Genomic DNA, 25,570 nt, shown 5'->3' with positions numbered 1-25,570 from the left:
AGCAGCAATAATCAAACAAATAAAGCAGATAGGAAGGACATATTCAACAATAAAAAAATAAAAGCAGAAATAGATGAGTAACTGAATTTGGGGTTTGATGACATGTCTTGTATCCATGAAAGATTCGATTAATTAACTTTAATAGACAGCAAACAAAACTTAAACAAATTGATGGTGATCAGGAACTAATTTTTGTAGGTTTATATATATTTATATAATTTATATTCATATAATTATATTTATTTATATTTATATATATATCTGTATATATATATATATATATACATATATATATATATATACATATATATATATATATATATATATATATATATACATATATATATATATACATATATATATATATATATACATATATATATATATATATATATATATATATATATATATATATATATAATTGTGTTTATATATTTGGTTGTCATTCTAAATTTTGGAAATTAACAAGTATAAATATATTAATACTATTAATAATACTAATAATAATATTACTAATAATAATAATATTATTGATTAAAGGAATTAGTAATAATAACTGATAAATAATAATATGATAATATTATTACTATTAATGAAAATTTTAGTTACTAATAATGATAATAACATTATAAATGATAATAATAACCTTGTTAGTTAATATTATTAGTAATGACAATAATATGAATAATAATAATATAACTTATACATGTCAAATTTATATATATATATATATATATATATATATATATATATTTATTTATTTATTTATTTATCTTTCATATTAGAATTAATAATATTAATAATACAAATATTAATACTAGTATTAACCTTAGTAATAATAATGAAAGAAATATTGATATATCATTTAGATTCTAACTTGTAATTTCAAATAATATTAACTTTACATTTCATTACTTATGTAATATTCATTCTATAAAATAACATATTTGAATATTTGAATATTTATATATATTTTACATATATAATACAACATATATATCTTATTAATTGTGTACGAACTTCATATATATATTTATATATTAATTTTAATAATATCTTTATTATTTTGTATATTTCTCTACATATTTAATTTGGATGGTTAAATAGGTTTATATTAATTCAACTTAATATATACACTTATATTTATATTTATATATATATATATTTATTTACTTACACACTTGTTCGTGAATCGTCGAGCATAGTCAAAGGGTAATTAATTACATGAATATAGTTTCAAAACTTTCGAGACTCAATATTACAGATTTTTGCTTATCGTGTCGGAATGATATAAAGATAAAGTTTAAATTTAGTCGGAAATTCCCGGGTCATCACAGTACCTACCCGTTAAAGAAATTTCGTCCCGAAATTTGAGTGAGGTGGTCATGGCTAACAATAATAATGTTTTCATGACCAATATGAGTTGATAATTAGAGGTTTATCATCATTGAATAATATGTATAACACAATTCAATTGTTCGAAGGCTACGAATGAAGCTATCACAAAAGAGTGATATGAATTAAATAGAGGTTCGTCTTAAATTTTGATGTAGTCACTGTTGAATTCTGAAATTCAAGGGATTTAAAAGGAAATCTTGGATATCTATAAGATCTGATTCTTCGGGATTTATGGAAATTAAGATCTCTTTAATTAGATGCGGTCATCTGCCTCGATTGCTCTGTCGGATGCTTCCATTATAAATTTACCTTTTCCGTTCCATTAGTTTTTACCACTTCTGTACTCGATTTCCAAATTCAAAAGATTGTGAAAATGCTTAATCCAGTTCTGATTCTTGTCCTTATCCTTACTATCTCAACAATCATTCTCCTTTTCCAACTTCCACCAGAAGAATCTGCTTACTTCTACTTCGCCCTTGGGGTTATAGTGTTTTTAATTCTCCTGTGTCTTTATGTTGCTATACACATTGATGTACACGGTTTGTGATTTCTGTGTTTGTGATCGGCTTTATATTCCTTATTATGTTTCGGAGCTCCATGCTCTTGTTTTTCTCTTCCCGACTTCAAGTCAAGCGAATAATGGTCCAGAATTCATAGATATAGTGTTGCGATTGATCATAACGTTCTAAGCAGAAAGGAATGTGATAGCACGATTTGATTGGTTAAATTACCGGAATCACTGAGAATAGAACTATCAAGAACATATTTTCTTGATATGTTCATAAGTTAAGCAGAATGAAAGAGTTATGTAACATGGCACATGATAATGTTATGATCTGTGAATTATCACGTTCCATTAAAAACTCAGCATGACTTACTGTAATATAATCACGTTGATCAAGTGTCATTATATTATACTAACTCATGCATCAGTTCCCAACATTACTTCAATAACATTCGTATTTTAAGCTTGAAAGTTTACAGAATATAGAAACTAACAGTTTCTATATGATGTAACATTGATAGCACAAAGAGATAAATGATTTCAGATAAGAATAGTTATGAAAATATCTTCAGAAATATGGAGGATATTTATAAATGGATATACGATGATATCTTAGAATTTCTAATATCGATGGATGATGAAGAAGATTTATCCGTAAGGGTTTAGATTCGGAAGCAAGGTATTCGCTAAAGATTTCATCAGAAACAGAATCATTTGGATTCTTTGAAGTCAAACTTATTCCTTGTGATTTGTCCATGGCTTCCTTCATAGTTTCGCATAATCTGCTTTTCGGTACTAAATTTTCTATTGAATGTTTCTAATATAATGATACACAGGAAGCATGAAGAGGTATATAATTTCGGACGAGAATATTTATGTAAATATCCTCAGAAATATCGAAGATATTGATGATGATATTTTGGAATTTCTAAGTTCGATAGTTGATGGAGAAAAATTTTCCGTAAGATTTTAACATGACCTCGGAGCAAGATATTCTCTAAAGATTTCAACGGATCCAGAATAATCTGGATTCTTTGAATATAGGGTATGGTCCTTGTATTTGTTCTTGGTCTCCTTCATGGTTAACTCTATCCGTTTTTCAGTTCCAACGTTTCTGAGCTTTTCCAACATATTATTCTTTATCATCAAACTTCCGATGATTAAGGTCAGTTACGGTTGTCTATGGTTTCTGCTGCTTCATTCAGCTTTTTCAACATTCAGAGTATTGATTTATGACTGAATGCTTTTCAAAATTTCAGAATGAGATATCATAATTCTAAGAGATAAATATCATACATATAACTGTTGATGTAGATATGCTGTGAGTTTTCAAAGTACTGATTGCTGATTCTCGGTAATTGGTATGGCAGTTCTCGTTACAAGATGCGGATGATTATATGATAGGGTTTCAATGAATAAATATAATGATTTGTCAGAGAGATTTAAGCCAAGAAGCAACGAGGTTGCTGGTAAGTCTGCTGGTAATATGGTGGAATATAAAAGAATTCTCCGGTATCAAAAGGGTAATCGTATATATCATGATTATAGTAAGGCTACTTCGAATGAAAAGTCGAAGTTGGCTTGTTGGAGCTGTGACAAAATTGACTACTTCGAAAATGGATCGCAAAGTTATTATTATTATTATTTTTTTTACTAATAAATGCCAAAGGATCTGACGCGGCTACGTGTTAACTTTTACTCAGTTGCCGAGAGTTCCTCAGGTGCATAACTATATGCATAAATCTTTCCTTCCGTAGATGAAGTTCGGTAGATTCATCCTCTCGATTGAGGTGTTTTCAAGAATCATGAAAGGTTTGAACGCAGATTGTAATCGTCAGGATACAAATGAGGTTTAAGATGAAATCAAGTGGCAAACTTGAAGAATTGTTTAGTTTCATATGTTATAATCAATATTTTAATTTATTTTAATTGTCCAATGTTGGTAGTCCTCAGTTGATAGTCCACAGTTAGCAATATATAATATTCGAATTAATTAATACGTGTCGTGACCCGTATACGTCTCAGACTCGATCACAAATCAAATTATATATATTATTGTAGAATCAACCTCAACCCTGTATAGAGAACTCGTTCATTACTGCATATAGAGTGTCTATGGTTATTCCAAATAATATATATAAATGCGTCGATATGATATGTCAAAACCTTGTATACGTGTCCCGATATTTAAAGTGTGTAAAATAAATAACAGGAATTAAATAACGATAAATAAAATTCGTAAAGTAAATAACAGAAATTAAATGAAAATAAATAAAATTGCGAGAATGTAAATTGCGATAATTAAATTGCGATAAATAAAATGCGATAAATAGAATGTAATCAGTTAGCTAGGAACAGTTAGCTGGAACAGTTAGCGTGGATTCTTAACAAAATTTTTCGTAGTTAATTTGTTTGTTTCTATCAAATTTTTATTTCGTCAAATGTGTTCTTCATTATGCCACTTGTCGGATTCTGATAAATCAAAATCCAAATATGAAATTAAATGAAAATGGTTATTCTGTGGTGAACGGATTCGTATATCGGTAGATGTAAGTAGGATAGTAATTGACTGTTGTATCAGATTTGAAAGAATGTACACTGTACTTATTAATGTGAAATCTAAATATTCCTCGGGTATTACCTACCCGCTAAAATATTTTCACCATTAACAGTTTGTACGAAAGAATTTTAAATTACAATCTTTATGAAAAAATATATATACATATATATTTTCTTCAGATGTAATCATGGATTCAATGATTCAATGTGATATTAAACTCATCAGATTTACGATTAGAATTAGAGTACATAATCTCTAAAACTTTAGAGATTACATAATTGCCATGAAGAACGAAGATAATTGATGTAGAACGATACGTAGAATGATGATTATACTCGAGGTACAGAATGAGATGTTGAGACATAGATTGTTGATGGTACTGGTGCTGTTACAGATGGTACTGTTGGTGCTGGTGATGTTACTGAAGCTGATACATTTTGCACCATATTCTCTGAATTGATTTTTCGATCACGAAGTTCGTTGACTTATTACTCCAGGATGATTGTCGGTCGGAACGAGCGGATGAATAAGGTTCAAAATTGTGGATAGAATATAATCTTGTCGAGGTACCATGGAAATGAGACTGAAAATGGTGTCTCGAACAGGTTCGCCGGGAAACGCTTCAGAATCATTGTCAAGAGGTGAATTCTGTTGGTGGAAGGGATCGCCTTCTTCGCGTCTCCATTGTTTAAGCCGAATACGAACTCATCAAATGAATTGGGGATGACTGATTGGTTGATTCATTCTGGTGACGCTGATAGGTGAAACTCCATATCGGAATAGCTGTCGGAATTCAAGGAATTCGAACTGGTTGAGGGATTCATCTCGTACGATCAGATGAAGGACTTTTCGATAAGAAATAGATTATAGGATGTAGATTAGTACCCTACAATACATAATTTACATATGCATATATAATACTAAAATCCCATAAATTACGGAGGAATCTACGGAAGTTGTCAGGCAAGGTCTATAGTAACAGATATGCTAAGATATGAATTGGCAGATACGCTAAGATACGAATTTTGTCTATACACTATTCATGTACTCATTGCAATAAGATGTGTCTAGACTAAGGATGATAAGTAAGTGATTCTCTAAGAATGATAAGCAGGTAATTTTCGACACGAAAGGATAAGCAAAACTTTTGACATGCAAACACGGTCGAAGTCCAGACTCACTAATGCATCCTAACGACTTCTCAGTCAGACACACTAATGCAGACCTAGTTCGCTAAGACCATCGCTCTGATACCAACTGTGAGGACCCGTCCTAATCCATCCGGACGAAGTCCATATCGATTATAAACGATTCACAACAGTTGATTACATCGTGAGGTACTTGACCTCTATATGATACATTTTACAAACATTGCATTCGTTTTTGAAAAGACAATCTTTCGTTACATCGAAAGTTAACAACATGCATACCATATTGTAATATATCTTACTATAATTGACTGAATAATAATCTTGATGAACTCAACGACTCGAATGCAACTTCTTTTGAAATATGTCATGAATGACTACAAGTAATATCTCTAAGATGAGCAAATGCACAGCGGAAGATTTCTTTCGTACCTGAGAATAAACATGCTTTCAAGTGTCAACCAAAAGGTTGGTGAGTTCATTAGTTTAACATAAATAATCATTTCATAATTTTAATAGACCACAAGATTTCATATTTCCATTTCTCATAAACATACGTCCCATGCATAGAGACAAAAATATCATTCATATGGATTGAACACCTGGTAATCGACATTCACAATATACATATAAGAATACTTCCATCATTCCGGGATTCTCCTTCGGACATGATATAAATTTCGAAGTACTAAAGCATCCGGTACTTTGGATGGGGCTTGTTGGGCCCGATAGATCTATCTTTAGAGTTCGCGTCAATTAGGGTGTCTGTTCCCTAATTCTTAGATTACCAGACTTAATAAAAAGGGGCATATTCGATTTCGGTCATTCAACCATATAATGTAGTTTCGATTACTTGTGTCTATTTCGTAAAACATTTATAAAAAACAGCGCATGTATTCTCAGTCCCAAAAATATATATTGCGAAAGCATTTAAAAAGGGAATAATGAAACTCACAATATTGTATTTTGTGGTAAAAATACATATGACAATACTGAACAATGCAGGGTTGGCCTCGGATTCACGATCCTAGATCATTTGTTTATTCATTAATACATATAATCATAGTCGAATGAATATATATATATATATATATATATATATATATATATATATATATATATATATATATATATATATATATAAAGTCTAATAATTACACCATTTTTATATTAATAACATATACTTTTTAATTTGTTTTTATATTCAAAATGATTAATAGTTTTATAGTTATATTAATATATATATATATATATGTATGTATATGTATATATCTATATATATATGTATATATATGTATATATATATATATATATATATATATATATATATATATATATATATATATATATATATATATATATATATTATGTTTAGTGTTATGTCAAAAATACCTAAATTCTTATATATATGAATATTTGCTAAATGATTTATTGATATAGTTAATATATACTTATAATTCTAATAATAATATTTTTTAAAACTTTCATTATTTATTATATTCATAATACTTTTAATATTAACAATATTCATATTAATAATAATCGTAATGCTTTTTGTTTTAATGATAACTTTAAATAAATTGTAGTAATGATAATAGGTTTTAATAATGATAGCACTGATAATGATAATCTTAATAATAATAATGATAGGATAAAATGATAGTTTTTATAAAAAAAAGAAAATAGATTAATATTATTGGTACTTTTAGTAATAATTATATTAAGTTTTAATAATAACAATACTAATAATACATAATGTTGTTACTTAATGATAATAATGTTAATCATAGTATTTATGTTATCATAATAATGATAATGATAATGATAATAAATCTATTAGTAGTTAAATATAATTAATAATAATAATAAAAATAACGATTTTCTTATTTATAACTATAGTCATAATAATATTAAGGATAAATGATACTAATACCTATTTGTAATAATAATAATAATAATAACTATAATATTAAGTATTAGTAATAATAATAACAACAATAATAATAATAATCAAAATAATAACAATAATAATAATAATAAGCATAACAATAATTAATAATAATGATTGAAATAAAAAATAAAAAAAAAATGTATACCCTTTCACAATTTTGTCTAAAAAGAATGTTCTTGGTGAGACTCGAACCCGTGACCACTCGCTCCCGCTTAACACCTCAAACCGTTGGGCTGTTGCCCATAATCCGAAATTATATCAAACCCTTTACTACTTATCCCGTAATGTTCCTGTCTCATTCTTCTTCTTCTTCAGTTATAAAAATCGACCACAGTTCCCATCTAACAAACATCATCTCCAAATTTCATACTTTTAAATATTTATAACGATTTGGATTTAATAGAAAGTATTAATAAACAAAAAAAAATAAAAAATAAAACAGAAGCCGTTGCTGGGTACGAAGAGAAGAGAAAAAAAAAAAAAAACTCAAATCCTGAATTCGATTTCTAAAATGTTTCAGACGATTCACATAACATGAAAAAGGTTTCAAACAGATATTAGAAACTGTTAGGATCACCAATTTAAATTAAAACATCCAGACGAGTTCCAATTTCCCTTATGAACATTTTGTTTGACTTTTAATTTCAAGGCTTTGACTCGATGATTCGAACTCGTTTCAAGGAATTGGAAACTGAGATTTGACAGATAGTTCGACTAGAGGATTACAATCACTTCTGCATTTTCAGATTTTGGAAAATGATTCGTAGTCGAGTTTTTGGATTAAAGGTGAAGTAGCAGAGGTATCGAACATAACAAAAAAAATTAGTTTATAAATTGAATTTGTAATGGAACTCCATTCATTCCCTTAGTAAAATAGTTAAAGCTGATTGTCTTATAGCTGGATAATTGTCGACAGAAAAGATTTTTGAGCAGGAATAATCAAACAAATAAAGCAGATAGGAAGGACATATTCAACAATAAAAAAATAAAAGCAAAAATAGATGTGTAACTGAATTTGGGGTTTGATGACTTGTCTTGTATCCATGAAAGATTTGATTAATTAACTTTAATAGACAGCAAACAAAACTTAAACAAATTGATGGTGATCAGGAACGAATTTTTGCAGGTTTATATATATTTATATAATTTATATTCATATAATTATATTTATTTATATTTATATATATATCTGTATATATATATATATATATATATATATATATATATATATATATATATATATATATATATATATATATATATATAATTGTGTTTATATATTTGGTTGTCATTCTAAATTTTGGAAATTAACAAGTATAAATATATTAATACTATTAATAATACTAATAATAATATTACTAATAATAATAATATTATTGATTAAAGGAATTAGTAATAATAACTGATAAATAATAATATGATAATATTATTACTATTAATGAAAATTTTAATTACTAATAATGACAATAACATTATAAATGATAATAATAACCTTGTTAGTTAATATTATTAGTAATGACAATAATATGAATAATAATAATATAACTTATACATGTCAAATTTATATATATATATATATATATATATATATATATATATATATATATATATATATATATATATATATATATATATATATATATATATATATATATATATATATATATATATATATATTTATATATACATGTCAAATTTATATATTTATATAAATATATATATATATATATATATATATTTATATATATATATACTTATCTTTCATACTAGAATTAATAATATTAATAATACAAATATTAATACTAGTATTAACCTTAGTAATAATAATGAAAGAAATATTGATATATCATTTAGATTCTAACTTGTAATTTCAAATAATATTAACTTTACATTTCATTACTTATGTAATATTCATTCTATAAAATAACATATTTGAATATTTATATATATTTTACATACATAATACAACATATATATCTTATTAATTGTGTACGAACTTCATATATATATTTATATATTAATTTTAAAAATATATTTATTATTTTGTATATTTCTCTACATATTTAATTCGGATGGTTAAATAGGTTTATATTAATTCAACTTAATATATACACTTATATTTATATTTATATATATATTTATTTACTTACACACTTGTTCGTGAATCATCAGGCATAGTCAAAGGGTAATTGATTACATGAATATAGTTTCAAAACTTTCGAGACTCAATATTACAGATTTTTGCTTATCGTGTCAGAATGATATAAAGATAAAGTTTAAATTTAGTCGGAAATTCCCGGGTCATCACACAACTTGACTAATATAATAGTGGAAAAGTATATTACATGTTGCCTTAATTAGTCGACTTTTCTTGGCCCCTTTTATCATTTAATCGATTTACTAGGCTGAAAATAATACATGTCGACATCCTCTATCTTTTTGGTTGGACGTATTAGCCTTCGTTACAACTGAAATAGCTTGTGTTGATGTGGTGTTCGACCCAGAAAATGAATAGGAAGAAGTGCCAAAAGTTTAACAAGGGTGATTCACTTATAAAATAAGAAGAACGGTAATGGGTTTAATGATGGTGGAAGATGACAGGAGGTTGGATGATGATGGAGGTTGGCAGTTTTTTAAATGGTGAGGGTGGTGTTAAACCAAACAGCAAACAGTGATCGATCAGTAATGGGTTTGTGATGATTCTCGGACTGTATCAAGTGGAACGATTGTGTGGTTTGTGTTATTGATTTTCGACATTAATAATAACAAAGAGATGATCGGTGGTGTCATGGTGGGTTTGATGAAGTATAAGAGCAAAAGAAGAGAAAAACAAAATATAGAAGATGGCGTGTTTGTGTGTTCACGCAGAGAAACAGAAAAACGAGAGCAACGATTAGATGATGGTTGTATGTGTTGGGTGTTGGTGGTTATTGGGTCACGATGGTGAAGGATAGATGATGAAGTAGTATGGTGAAGTAATAACTTCAGTGATAAGGGTGGTGGCAGGTTTAAACAGAAACAATACATAGCGACTAGTAGATCAAAGGTGATGATTTGTTTATTGGTGGTGATCGCCTGTGGTAGGTGGTAGCAGATGGCTAGTTTTGAAGTGAACCGAAAACATGACCAGAAAACAATAGCGGGTTTGATTTCGAATAGAAGGTGATCATGGTTTGTGATGGTTGTTATAGAAGGTTGTCTTTGGTTGGGTCGTTTGGCCAAAGAGAGAAAGAAATCAATTTGCAAGTGTGTGTGTTTATAAGTCTATAATGTGTACACATGTATGTAGATTAGATAGGTAATTGAATGATATAAATATAATACTTTAATATTGATAAGAGCAATCATTCACACAGTAAACTCAATTACTTCAATTAGGAATAGTGGATCACATATTTAGCATCCGTAAATCATGGATTATCCTACCGACGGTTCTATTATATCGGTATCAGTTGTTAATCAGTGGAGGATAAAAGTTTTCAGAAAAGTTCTAAAATTTTAAATTAAATAACTTTATTTATTTCAGTCTTTTAGGGTGTAAAATTGGTCATTAATTATATACAATTATTTAAATAAAAATTAAATTAATTATGAGCTCCCAACCCCAAGTAAAAATACTAAATGTTAAAATTAATCAAATAGATTCTAATTATATTTTTAACAAAGCTATAATCCGTTTAACTTATTTTCGGATCACCGTTTATTTCGAAATTACAATAGTTTGAATTTAACTTGCTTAATATTGATCGAATGATAAATTAGTGACACCGTCGTTCACTAAATAAATTCAAAATCATATATATATATATATATATATATATATATATATATATATATATATATATATATATATATATATATATATATATATATATATATATATATATATATATATCATTTAATAATAAAATTTATTATATCTTATATTAATTTACATATAATTAATAACAACAATTGCATATAACAGTTTCTTATATATAATTATTTATATTTACCTATTGATATATATACGTATCTATTTACAAATAATGGTTCGTGAATCGTCGGAAATGGTCGAAGGTCAATGAATACATGAACACAGTTCAAAGTTTTTGAGACTCAACCTAACAGACTTTGCTTATCGTATCGAAATCATATAAAGATTAAGTTTAAATTTAGTCAGAAATTCCCGAGTCTCCACAATGCATACTGATGAGCTTATCGCAGCAAATGCTGCCTATTCTGCACATGTCACTGGTTCTACGAAACCCACTATAAATGCTGGTACCTCTGCTACTACCACCACTGATTCTTCTCAGGCTACTGCTTCTGCTGAGAAGAAACCATATGTGTGCCAGGTACCAGATCCTGATGAAGTTGTACCTAACTTCATCTATAGGGGAGCATCCATCACTCCCAGAGTTGCCTTGCTGGTGGATCAGCTGACTATTGATCCCCAAAGTGCTATAGTCTCAGCCAGCAAATTACCAGAAGAGGAGCTGACTGAGCTATTATCTCAACTGGATCGACCAGCAAGAGAAGAGATATATGAGAGGTTGGCCACGCTACAACAAATTAATGAGCAGCCATACTATCACTACTTTGGTATGGCTCCAGCTGCTTCTCCATGGCCTGGTACATGGAGGCCTCTCAAGTTCATCATAGATCCTGCTACTGGTAAATGTGTTATGCAAAATGTCCCTGATTTGCCAGTACCTTCTGATTCATCAGCTTCTTCCTCATCAGCTTCTTCATCTGATGGTGATGCTGATAATGGTACTGGTAAGGGCGGACCAGTCACTCATGATAATGTGACTGGTTCCAAAGACAAACCAGTGGATCTAACTGATGATGCTGATAATGATGCTGACAAGAATACTAGTGGTTCTAAACCTTCGGGTGAAGGTAAAAATGATGGTGATCATGGTGACGAGTCAGATTCTGACCTTCCACCTCCACCACCCCACGGAGGTACTTCTATGTTAGCTGCTAGTGATCGCCCCTTAACCAGTAGTTTTAATGCTAATGAGGTGGCTGCCATCTCCACTCTGGTTGTCTATAAGACGTTAGCCGAAGTTACACCAGATCTACAAAGCACCATTCGCTCTGCTATTATTGATAGAATGACTGAAGTCATACACATAGCTGGGGAGGTTACCACTTCTACCATTGAAAACCAGCTCAAACAAGTATGTGCTTTTGCTGATCTAGCGGTGGAAGCTATTGTCAAACAATTTGAAGAAGAGGAGGATCTCAAAAGGCGAATCATCTCTCATAATGAATATGATGATCATATTACCCGTCTTCAAAATGATCTTGATGCTACTAATTGAAGGAATCTTTTTCATAATGAAGAGAATCGGGTATTGACAGAGAGGTTGGATTCGCAGGAACAGCAAATGGCTAATATGGTTCATGTCTCTGCTTATCTTCAATTGGTGGAGACTATGCAACAAATGGCTGCCCTACAAGCAGATGTTAGGGCCACTGTTAATCAAATGGCCATGGGTGTTGCAAGAAATGAAGTTAGAGCTTCAAATCTGTGTCTCCGACAATATGGTGTAGATCCTGGTGCCCATCTTTCTCATGCTGATGCTGACTGGAACAACTTTGCATTTTCAGTTCCTAAGTCAGATAGTGACCTTGATGCACAGGTTTCCCCTGATCACACTTCTGCCTCTGCTGATGACAAAAAGGGGGAGAAGAAGTCTAAAAAGAAGTCTAAAAAGAGAAAACAATCTGAGGGGGAGCATGAGCATAAAAAGGCTCCTAAACAGCAAAGGAGAGATGGTGATGATGATGGTACTGGTACTGGTCAAGGTGCGGGCACTAAGCCCAGCAACGCTCATACTGAAGCTGGTGTACAGGCAGCTGGTGAATCTCAACCCAGTGTGTCTGCCATATCAGTGGATGATATTGGTTCTGGCAGTAAGCCCAGTGATTTTTCTGAGTTGGCTGTTGCTGAATCTTTTGTTGTCTCTCAGACGATTAAAAGGAAAATGAAAAGAAAACTGGAGAGACATCAGAAGAGACAGCAAGATTTAAATGATGCCTTTAATGCCAAATGAGAGGCTTATGTTGCTCGTAAACAACACATAATTGAACATAGAAGAAGCCTGGACACAGATATGTTGGATATTAATGATGAACTACTTAGCATTAAAAAGTACAAAAGAGATGCTCGTAAAAGAAATGCTAAGTTCATGGTTAAGTATGACAAGAAAAGGGCAAAGCTGTATGCTGAGCGAGCAGACAGGATCAAACGAATGACTCCTAAAGAAATGAAAGATTATCTGCAATCTACTGGGTCAGGAGGAGTAAGAGCTGATGTGTTCATGAAATGGCTAGATGCAATGTTAGAAACTAGCTCATCTTCTCCACCAGCATCTTCTGCTCAGCCAGCTACATAACAATAGCCAGCAGAACTAACAGACCTTGATGTTGATGATATTAAGGGGGAGCATCTTGCTATTGTTCCCTATCTGCCTCCACAAGAACCAGTATCAACACAAGAACCATCAGCTGAACCCATTTCAATCGACAAACAAAAGGTGAAATCTGCTCCCAAGGACAACTAGCCCCTAAGGAAAGGACCCCTATTTGAGGTAGCTGATGAAGATACTGTGGCAGTTGTGCCAGCTGATACTAATCATTCAGCTGGTACTGAAGACACAGCAAGGAGTGCTGTGATAGAAGACCCAGCCAGTAGTGTGCTGCTGGGTGAAACAAGTGTTGAAGACCCAGCCAAGGGGGCTGAGCTGGGTGTTAAACAAGATATTGATACTGTTGATTTTGCTGATTTTACAGCCTGGGGCAGAGGAGATCATCTGTTTGTTTAATCACCTATCTCTTCCCGTACTCTTGCTTATTTTAATAGAACACAGATGAACATATTAATCAATTTTCAGTGAGTTCTTCAAGCATATTAGAATCAATCATGTATCCTCCATCTTCCCCAAAACCACATGATAAACACACAACTTGAGAAGATGATTCAGTTTCCCGTGGTGAGACAAATCTAAGAAGGATGAATCCAGTTGAAAGAGAGGCTTGCAGGCTGGAGATCACTGTACCTGAATTGCTTGAGTAAAGACAAGCAGCTATCTCTAAAAGGATATGCCAAGTTAGATTGCTGCATCATCCTCTTGATCAGCCATTCTACATCACTGCCTTAACTTATGGCATTGAAATTGGCGTGTATCTAAATAACAGTGGTCAAAGGCTACATACTGATAAAGAGAAAGCTCAATTTCATGAGGCTCGGCAACTGGGTATGGATCTAAGGCAGTATCGTGATGCCCTTAGAACTGATGAGGGAAGGAAAATGATTGAAATAGCAAAGTCCCTGAATATTACTGCCGATGATTATCTTTTGGGCTTAGAAGTTGAAAGGCAAAGAAGGGAGGATGCTGATGCTGAATATGCTGAAAGGGTAAGGCTTCAGGAAGTAGAAGCTAAATTGGCTACTGATAGAAAGCAAGAGGCTGAGTCCCTCAAGCTAGCCAAAGCTATTGTTAAGGAACAAGATAAAGCTCTTGATGAACTGGAAGCTGCTGAAAAAGCACCTGATACAGCTCCTATAGAAACTGAATAAAAATAGAGCTATCTGATCACTATTATAGGAGCAAGTATGGTGATGTACTGACCAGGAGATCAAATCCTAGCAAGATCATCAAAGTGCAGTATCAGCAGGGAAGATAACATTCAAGAGAGGGTAGACTACACTGATTTGAGAACCTTCAGATTCAGTGAATGGATGGAGATATTGGAGTACTTCATTTGTAAAGCTGAAAGTGGTATTAAAAAGATATTGAAGCCAGAACTCCAAGAGCTCTTCAACAAAGCAACAAAATTTGGGAATGCACCAGTAGTAAACGTAGAAGAAGTTCTTTCTCAAAAGCCTAAAAGAAAGAAATCTACTGGTGAAGGCCCACACAGAAGAGATCCCATCATTCTACCTCCTCATGTTCCAGTTTATGACCCTGCTGAGCTGCCTTACTTATTTCCTGAAGCCTGGGCTGCCTTGAAAGTGAAAGAAGAAGAGCTATCTGATGATAAACTAGAAAAAGATAAAGATAAAGACAGATAGCCTTCTAGTGTTCAAATCGTATCTTTTGTTACTTCATTTTTCATTATAATGTTTTGTAATTACTGTATATACTCTGTTGTAATGAAGATGAAATGAGTTAATCTTCAAAATCATATCAAGTTATAAGATATAGATAACTCAGCAAAAGATCCCAAAAATAAACTTAAAAGGGACAAATTTACTGTCTATTTTTCATTAGGTTCCTCAGTGCTGGCTTTAGTGTTTTCTCTAAATGTCATAAGTATTGTCATCATCAAATAGGGGGAGATTGTTGAGTCCCCAAAATAATTAAGGATTTAATTATGACAAAACTGTAATTTATTTGCACTAAAATGTTATGTGCAGCCAGCACAAGTTTGTTTATATATAAATAGCAAATATTGCTATGTCAAGTGTTCAGTATCATGCCTTGTCTACCAGCACAAGGTAAAGTGTATTCTTCGAATCAGCACAGGATGAGTACTCAGCAATTCAAGAGTATCAAGTGACTCAGCATAAGAAGAACCAGTGAACCTGGTAAGCAGCATACAACACAAGACAGCTATGCTCCATGACAAGCATGGTGGTTTCCTGAGTGGTCTACATCAATTGTACTATTCAACAGAAGTCAAAGACAAACTTGAACAGGAAAGGACACGCGTCAGCGGCTAACAAGTGACCTTACAAGACCACATGGGAATGCAGAAGTTTAACACATGTGCAGCCATATGTTATACTTTGTCAACGGCTAGGGAACACAACATTCTATTTGTTTAAACAAATAGTGGTGCCAAACCGAATTGGGGTGTTCCTGTAAATAGCTACCAAAGAGGAAAGAGGAGAGCACGCTCTCTGATGCAGTTGTCCCCACAAGTACATACATCTTATGTACCAGTGGACAATAGAACCATTACACGGTTAATAGGACTACTATAAATTGTTGTATCCACTATTGTAACAACTAGTGGTGTGGGTTTATTTATTTAGAGTCCAAAACATGTAATAGCTTTAAGTTTATCCTCATAGCTATACTTAGGTAAATCTGTATCAACCAACTATCATTCCACCAAGGATAGTTGTAATTCTTTGTGATTTAATCAATAAAGAATAACAGTTGAAAAATTACCTTTGACTCTATTTACATTACATGCTTGAATACTACACTTTGTTTAATTGGTTAGTTAATTAAAAGAAATTGTATTCACCCCCCCCCCCCCTTCTACAATACTCCTGTTGTTAATCAAGGGACCAACAAAGGTGATGGTAGTTATTGGTGTTGATGGGTGGTGGAAGGTTGGCGGTAGTCACGAAGGAGAAGGGAGATGAAGGATGGTTGAGAGATAGCAATGGTGTTGGATTTTAATCCTCCCCTATGTATCTGCATATGTATGATATCTATATATATATATATATATATATATATATATATATATATATATATATATATATATATATATATATATATATATATATATATATATATATATATATATATATATATATATATATATATATATATATATATATATATATAACCATCAAAATGGTGAATGATGGAAAGTAACGTGTAACAACCCACTAGTACGCACAGTATTTCCATTTCAATTCAATCAACGATTCAATCAATAATTCTAATTGATTCTGAGAACATTAATGTAATAATATTAATAATATAATAATAATATATAAAATAAAACGTGTTCCATAGCTTAAACGGAAATCTAAATTTGGTAAATATATGCCGACAGTCTTAATTCGAATATAATATCGCGCTCCGTTGATAATTTGTGACGGATAAAAGTTCTCATAAAAATCCCAAATTTTTATATTAAACATATTTATTTATTCTAATCATTATTTTATAAAACCGTTCATTAATTGTTTAAATTTATTAAATAAAAATTAACTCAATTATTAGCGCTCGATCCCAAGTAAAATATACGGAGTGTTAAAATTTAACAAATAGATCCTATATATATATATATATATATATATATATATATATATATATATATATATAATTGACATAATCTATATATGGATCCACATTCGTTTTTAATTCTTCTTATTTTTATATTAAACCTGTTTAATGACGATCGAATGTCAAAAGAGTGTTACTATCGTTTACTAAATAAATTCAAAACCCTATATGTATATTCGATATACTTTGTCTATATATATAACACGTTTTATTATATCGTAAGTCGTTTACATATTTAATTCTATTAATTAAATCTTATTTCAAAATATTATATATATATATATATATATATATATATATATATATATATATATATATATATATATATACACTTATTTATATCAATATACAAATAATCGTTCGTGAATCGTCGGAAACAGTTGAAGGTCAAATGAATTCATGAAAACATTTCAAAAATTTTGATACTCAGAATAACAGACTTTGCTTATCGTGTCGAAAATATTAAATCATATCAAGAATTTGATTCAAAACAAGTCGAAATTTTCTGGGTCGTCACAGTACCTACCCGTTAAAGAAACTTCGTCCCGAAATTTGACAGAGATCTTCATGGTTGACAATAAGAATGTTTTCATGACGAATATGAGTTGTAAAATAGAGTTTTATCATCATTGAATAATATGAATAAAATGATTCGATTACTTGAACCGTATGAGTGAAGCTATCACAAAAGATTGAAATGAATAAAATAAAGGTTCGTCTTAACTTTTAACGTAGTCACGATTGATTTCCGGAATTCAAGGAATTTAAAGAAAATCTTTGTAATCTATATAAGATTTTATTCTTCGGTAATTAAGGAAATTAGAATCTTCTTTAATTAATTGCGGTAATTTACCTTGATTGCTATGTCTGATATTTCACTAAAAATTTACCTCTTCCGTTCCATTATTTTCACCATTCTTATACTTTCTTTCTCAATTTCTACTTCTAAAAGATTGTGGAAATGCTTAATCCAATTCTGATCCTTGCTATTATATTAACCATATTTACCGTTATTTTTCTTTTCTATCTTCCACCAGAAGAATATTTTTACTTCCACAACGTTCTTGGGGAGGAGGTTTTCATAATCCTTCGTTGCTTCTGTCTTTCCTTACTTATTGACATTCACGGTTTATGATATTTCACGTTGGCTGTGATTTATACTCTATTTGTATTTCGAAGCCTCATGCTTTTGTTTTCTCTTCTCGACTTTAAGTAAGGCAAGTAATCATCCAGAATTCGTAGATATGAAATTTCGAATGATCATAAATAATGTTCTAAGCAGAAAAGAAAGGTAATAGCACGATTTGATTTGGCAAATTACTAGAAATCACGAAAAAGATAGAACTATCAAGAAAACATGTTCTGGATATGTTTAGAGGTTAAGTAGAATGAAAGAGTTATGTAACATGGCACATGATGAGGGTATGGTCTGTGAACCATCATCACGTTCCATTAGAAATTCAGCATGACTTACTGTAATATAACCACATTGATCAGGCGTTATTATATTATACTAACTCATGCTTTCCATTCCCAATACTTCTCCAGAAATCATTCATAATTTAAACTCAAAGATTATAGAATTTTAGAAACTAAAACAGTTTCCTTTATGATGTAACACAGATAGCGCGAAGAGATAATTAATTTCGGATAAGAATATTTATGAAGATATCTTCAGAAATATCGAGGATATTTATACAGAAAAGTACGATGATATCTTAGAATTTCTAAAAATAATTAAAATTGAAGGATAATGAGGAAGATTCTTTTGAAATGTTTTAGAATGCGTAAAGGGATCTTCTGTGATTTCCATCAGAAATTGAATCATCTGGATTCTTTGGGTATAGATTTAATTCTTGTGATTTGTCAACAGTCTCCTTCATGGTTTACTCACTCCGTTTTTCAGTTCCAAATCTAAGCTTTTTCAACACTCCCTTCTTTATTATCAAGTTTTCGGTCATTAAGACCATCTACGGCTTTTGCTGCTTCATCAGCATTCTCATATCTGAATCATTGGTTATCGATCCGAGGTATTTTTCAAGAGTTTTGAAGGGTTTGAACGCAGATTGTAATCGTCAAGATACAAATGATGTTTAGGATGAAATCAAGTGGCAAACTTGAAGAAATATTTAGTCTAATATGTTATAATCAATATTTTAATACCTTTTAATTGTCCAATGTTAGTAGTCCAATGTTAGTAGTCCAAATATAGTACAATAGTTTAATATATTATCTTAGAATAATCAAGACGTATTGTATACGTATTGCCTAAGACTCAATCGTGACCCATTGTATAACTATTGTGTTAGAATTAATCTAGACGTATTGTGTACATGTGCCTTACGATTTATCCGACGTATTGTATAGCTAATGTCTTAACTAACAAAGATTATATTATATTGTCTCAGGTATAACCAAGACTAGTATATTACAAGAAAATAGTCATGACAGATATAGGAACAGTTAGCTAGGATATTGTTAGCGTGGATTCTTAACAAAATTTTACATACATAATTAGTTTGTTTCTAATCAATTTTATTTTGTCCAATATTCTCTTCATTATTCCACCTGTTAAAACTTGACTTGGATTCTGATCTGTCAAAATCAGAATATGGAATTGAATTTGAATGAAAGTAGTTGCTCATTGGTGAACAGATACATATATTTATGGATGTAGGGAGGAAAGTTAATGACTGTTGAATCTGAATTGAAGAATGCACAGTGTAATGTATTAATGTGAAATCTAAATATTTCTCGTGTATTACCTACCCGTTAAAATATTCTCATCATTAACAGTTTGTACAGAAGAATCTTTGATGTAGAACGATAGGTAGAACGAAGATAAATGATATAGAACAATATGTAGAACGAAGATCATGCTCGAGATATAGATTGTGATGTCGAAGCGTGTGATGTTGAGGCGTGTGTTGTGGGTGTTGTTGGTGGTGGTACTGGTGTTGATAATGCCGATGTTGATGGTACCGTTGTTGCCGGTACAGGTACTACTGGTGCTGGTGTTAGTGTAGTAAGCGTAAGTCTACCTTCCAAATTTAATATTGTGTTTTCCAGGGACTCTATTCTTCCTTCAAGTCTATCACGAAGCTCCCTGACTTCTTCCTCTAATCCTACTTGATTAGTAGTCGGGAGTAGAGGTTGAATCACCAACATAACTCTATGAATGCGCTCTTTGAGGCGGAATATTCTGGGAAAGAGTGTGAAAACGGTATTGCGAATTGGTTGACAGCGTCAAGTTCTCCAATGTTGGGAGGTAAATTTTGTTTGTTGTAAGGTTCACCCTCTTCATTCCTCCATCGACTGAGTATGTCTCTAACCCATCCCCATTTATTCCAGAAAGAAGTGTAGTCAACCAGTTGGGGCACTTCGGTCACACTACCTTCAGAGTCTTCAGAATCGCCCTCAGAACTATAGAAACTAGGACTTTGTGCAGGATCCATCTTACACGTTTAGCCGAAGGATTTTCGATATGAAATGATTTTCGGATATCGGATGATATTCTAATTACATAGAATACCTATATATAGTACAAAAGATCCCGTAGATTACGGATGGAATTAAGGAAACGTGTCAGACAAGGTCAAATTTGATAGGATATGAATTTGTCTGTAGACATCTATGCAATAATTGCAATAAGACGTGTCGAGACTGAAAAAGATAAGTAGATATTTTTCGACAAAAATGATAAGCAAAACTTTTGGCATGAAGACTATGTCGAAGTCCAGACTCGCTAATGCATCCTAACAACTATCAGTTAGACACACTAATACAAGACCTGGTTCACTAAGACCACCGCTCTGATACCAACTATTAAGGCCCGTCCTAATCCACCTGGACGAAGTCATCAACATCTAGTCCCATTGCGAGGTACTGACCTCTATATGATACGTTTTACAAACATTGCATTCTTTTAAAAGACAAACCCATTTCAAAATATGACCTTTCAATACAAATGATATATGTTTCCCATAATATGAATGACTAATCTGTCATAACAGTCTTTTTGAACTCAAAGGACTTGAATGCAATGTCTTTTAAAATATGCATGAACGACTCCATGTAACATATTTAAAATGAGTAAATGCACAGCGGAAGATTTCTTTAATACCTGAGAATAAACATGTTTAAAAGTGTCAACCAAAAGGTTGGTGAGTTCATAGGTTTATCATAAACAATAAAATTCATAATTTTGATAGACCACAAGAATTAAATATGCTTGGCACAAATGGGTCCGTATCCTATACCCACCTGTAATGTCCATGCGATTTCTTTCAAATACGATACACATATCTCGTGTACGAAACCATTTTTCAAAATTCTTAATAACCATACACATATCTCGTGTACAAAATATCATACACATAACCTGTGTATAAAAATCATTCTCTCTATATATAACATTGCTTGATAACCGACCTTAACATATAATGCACATAAAGAATATCCCCAAAACATACAGGCATATAGCAATCAGTATGATAAATACAGAACCTCTCGTCTGTTTAATATAAACCTCGAAGTATTAAAGCAGTTCAAATTCTCTGACTGAGGCTGGTCAGTGCTCGTAGATCTACCTTTAGGATTCCCGTCAATTAGGGTGTCGTTCCCTAATTCTTAGGTTACCAAGCTAAAATAAATGGGGGAAATAATTGGTATAATAACCAACAGAACTTCTCGTCTGTATAATAACTCATTCGAGGAATGTTTTGCTTGTGTCTATCTCGTCAAACATTTATAAAAGCATTTCATGTATTCTCAGTCCTAAAAATATATATTTCAAAAGCATTTAATAAAAAGGGATCAAATGAACTCACGATACGATATTTTGTAGTAAAATATGCATACGACGGAACTGAAAAATGCAGGGTTGGCCTCAGATTCACGAACCTATATCATTTATTTATATTAAAACATATAAAAGTAATCGAACAAGTTTATAAATATTACTTCAATTGTTATATATTTCTATATATATACTTTTATATATATTCTATATATAACTATTTATTTGATAAAATAATATTAATAATGATAACGAATAAAGAGTTTTATTACTTTGTAAGAATAATAATAATAATAATAATAATAATAATAATAATAATAATAATAATAATAATAATAATAATAATAATAATAATAATAAAAATAATATTCATAAAATTAATAATAATAGTAATATTCTTACGAATAATGATAATGATACTAAAAATAATAATGATAAAATTAATGATAATTTTGGTAATAATGTTAATTTTATTAATAATGAAAACTTTAATAAAAATGATGTTTTTAATAATAATGATAATTATAATAATAATAAAAATGATAATTTTAATAAAAATGACAATTTTACTAATTTTAATAATAAGGAAACTTTTAATAATAATGATAATAATATTAATAATAAGGATAATACTAATAATAATAATGTTAATAATAATAATACTAATAATGTTTAATGATAATACTAATAATAATAATGATAATAATAATTATTATGATATTAATATTAGTAATAATAATAAGTAATCTAACAATAATAATAATAATAATAATAATAATAATAATAATAATAATAATAATAATAATAATAATAATAATAATAATAATAATAATAATAATAATAATAATAATAATAATACCTTCAACAACAAAAAACTGCCTCAGCCCGGCTTGAACCCTCGACCTCTCGTTAACTAGACACACACCCAACCGTCCCTCTGCTTCTGCTTTTCTGTTTTAATTCCTACACTAATTCTTTTTAAACCCATATTTCTGTTTTCATCTTCCTTATTACATCATCATCGTCACTCGTCTTCACTATCACAGTATCATTATCATTTTCATGTTACCATCATCATTACAGGATCATCATTATTAACGATCATCATTTACCTCGTTTCATCAACTTCCATCATCCACTGTTCATCATTATCTTCATTAAGTGGGTTTCGATGGTGGCTGTTTTGGTGATCGTAGAAATGAAACAGGAAACGCAGGTGGAGGGTCGTTTCAATGGTGATGGTCAATGGAGGTGGTAGTAGGGTGGTGATGTTTGCAGCCGTAAAGGAAGAAGCAAAAAGAGGTGGCGGTTTGAGAGTGGTGAAGGTGGTGTTTTAATGGTGGTTTTAAAATAGAAAATAGCAACAGCGATAGTAGTAGAAACAAAGAGAATTTGGTGGGTTTGTGATGGTGTTCTTTGGAAATAATATCGCGCTCCGTTGATAATTTGTGACGGATAAAAGTTCTCAGAAAAATCCCAAATTTTTATTTTAAACATCTTCATTTATTCTAATCATTATTTTATAAAACCGTTCATTAATTGTTTAAATTTATTAAATAAAAATTAACTCAATTATTAGCGCTCGATCTCAAGTAAAATATGCGGAGTATTAAAATACAAATAGATCCTAAATATATATATATATATATATATATATATTGTGACGACCCGAAAATTTCTGACCAAATTTAAACTTGATCTTTATATGATTTCGACACGAAAAGCAAAGTCTGTAATGTTGAGTCTCGAAAATTTTGAAACTATATTCATGAAATCAATTACCCTTTGACTGTGCTCGACGATTCACGAACAATTAATTATAAATAGTTATGTGTGTATGAATATATAAATAATAGTTCAAAATATAATTTGAAGAATTTTATGTTGTTGTTATTAATAAAATAAAAATAGGATATTATTATAATTATTATCTAAAATATATCTAAATAAAGTATATTAAAAATAAATATTAAATGATTGTAATACTCGTTTGATGTTTCGATTGATATTAAACAAGTTAAATTCAAACTTATGTAATTTTGAAATAAACGGTGATTCGAAAATAAGTTTTATAAATTTTAGGCTTATTAATAATATATTTAGAAGTTATTTGTTGAATTTTAAAACTTTTTATATTTTACTTAGGGTTGGGAGTGAATAATTAATGTAAAATTTATTTAATAGTTAATGATTGAATTTTATACCATAATGACCAAAATAAATAAATATAGTTAATTTAAAAATATGAGATGTTTCTGAACACTTTTATTCGCCACTGATTTCGCACGATTTAGCACTCTGTGAAAACTGTCGATAGATATTTACAAACTACTATTGTTTAAACACATTTTAAAATTATATTGATTACTTTTCCACTTTTGGAATTACACAGACTATTTGATCTGTGAATTATGATTGAATATATGATTGAAATTATATTCATTTTATTACTACACTTTTCCTTGTTTTCTTCCTTCTGTTTCTCTATATCGTACTCCCCACTAACATGTGCTATATTTTCTTATCGAATCATTTCAACCAGTAATTAGAGTGCTTATTCAATTATCAATCAATTAAATTATTAAATCATTGTTTTCCTTTTTAATCATGATCCAACTAATACCTATATACATATATTACACTCACAATTCACAATCATACGACAACTCAATTTCATTTTCTTTCTTTTTCCATTAGTTACAACCAATCCCTTGTCTCCATTATACATGCCACATCTCTATTTCCTTTCTATTTTCTTACCACTTATGCTATTGTTTCTACATTAATCATTCATGAACCCATCAACACCATCGACCACTTCATCATCCTTAGTCGATCATTAACTAACTACTTTTGCCATCCCATATAAACCCACCACCATCATGAACCAACTAGTTGTTCATGGTTCGACCAACACAATCAAACGTCATCATCTTCGTTTTAAATATCAACCACCACCTTCATGATAATCAATCATCACACTCGCTAAATCGAAACCCACATCAAACCCACCACTTCCTACTACCATTTATTATTGCAGTCGTCAAACAAACCGCCACTACTTGCTCAATACACTATTACAATATTCTTGTTAGTTATTTTTTTTTACCCATCGTTATCATCATCATCATCATCATTATCATTTACGATCAATATCATCAGGGTTTACTGTTGTTTTCGTT

The sequence above is a fragment of the Rutidosis leptorrhynchoides genome, chromosome 3 (genome assembly GCF_046630445.1).
Source record: "Rutidosis leptorrhynchoides isolate AG116_Rl617_1_P2 chromosome 3, CSIRO_AGI_Rlap_v1, whole genome shotgun sequence".
Taxonomy (NCBI): domain Eukaryota; kingdom Viridiplantae; phylum Streptophyta; class Magnoliopsida; order Asterales; family Asteraceae; genus Rutidosis; species Rutidosis leptorrhynchoides.
Note: the sequence above shows the minus strand (reverse complement) of the source record.